We start from the raw sequence: 1,290 nt of genomic DNA, 5'->3' as shown, positions 1-1,290 counted from the left end.
TGCGTCAGCCCTGTGCAGAGAGGCAATGGACAGAGAGGCAATGCGCAGACTCGTTCATTCCAAGAGAGGAACAAAGGAAGATGCAACAGGCATTTCCGGTCTTTGAAGGAGCCGAGGGTGGGCATGTTCACGCTCCAGTAGAGTATATACAGATTAAATAGCTTGCCAAGTCGGTCCGTAAATATGGAGCCAATGCTAATTTTACCTTGGTGAAGTTAGACAGGCTTGCTGGCATGGCACTAACTCCTGCCGCCTGGCAAATGATTGCAAAAGCCGCTCTCCCCAGTACGGGCAAATATATGGAATGGAGAGCTCTATGGCAAGAGGCTGCACAAATGCAGGCCCGAGCAAATGCTGCTGCTTTGACTCCAGAGCAGAGTGATTGGACTTTTGACCTGTTAACCGGTCAGGGAGCTTATACTGCTGATCAAACAAACTATCACTGGGGAGCTTATGCCCAAATTTCCTCCATGGCTATTAAGGCCTGGAAGGTGCTCTCCCGAACAGGCAAAGCCACTGGACAACTAACAAAGATCATCCAGGGACCCCAGGAGTCCTTCTCAGATTTTGTGGCCAGAATGACAGAGGCAGCAGAGCATATTTTTGGAGATTCGGAGCAAGCCGCACCTCTGGTAGAACAGCTCATTTATGAGCAAGCCACACAGGAGTGTCGAGTGGCCATAGCCCCAAGAAAGAATAAAGGCTTACAGGACCTCTCACCAATGCAGGCTTAGCAGCCGCCATCCTCCAATCCCAAAAACGCTCCATAGGCAGAAATTATCGGAGGACATGTTTTAACTGCAGGAAGCCTGGGCACCTTAAGAAAGATTGCAGAGCTCCAGATAAAAGGGGGGACCCTCACTCTTTGCTCTAAGTGTGGCAAGGGCTATCATAGAGCCGACCAGTGTCGCTCTGTGAGGGATATAAAGGGCAGACTCCTTCCCCCTGGTAGCCAATCAGCTGATGTGTCAAAAAATGGGCTATCGGGCCCTCGGTCCCAGNGCCCTCAAAGATATGGGAACTGGTTTGTCAGGACCCAGGAAGCAGTCAGAGAGGCGACCCAGGAAGACCCACAAGGGTGGACCTGTGTGCCACCTCCGACTTCCTACTAATGCCTCAAATGAGTATTCAGCCAGTGCCAGTGGAGCCTATACCATCCTTGCCCCCTGGAACCATGGGGCTTATTCTCAGCCGGGGTTCACTCACCTTGCAGGGCTTAGTAGTCCACCCTGGAGTTATGGATTGTCAACATTCCCCTGAAATACAGGTCCTGTGCTCAAGCCCTAAGGG

General features: G+C 51.6%; 1 pseudogene; it reads left to right on the top strand.

Moving 5' to 3' along the window:
* LOC110283939 overlaps positions 1-1,284 on the top strand; it is a 14,072-nt pseudogene extending 12,788 nt beyond the window's left edge.
* The last annotated feature ends 6 nt before the right edge of the window (positions 1,285-1,290 follow it).

This window comes from Mus caroli, chromosome 17 (assembly GCF_900094665.2).
Source record: "Mus caroli chromosome 17, CAROLI_EIJ_v1.1, whole genome shotgun sequence".
In the NCBI taxonomy this organism is placed as follows: domain Eukaryota; kingdom Metazoa; phylum Chordata; class Mammalia; order Rodentia; family Muridae; genus Mus; species Mus caroli.
Note: the sequence above shows the minus strand (reverse complement) of the source record. Positions and strands in the feature narration are given on the sequence as shown.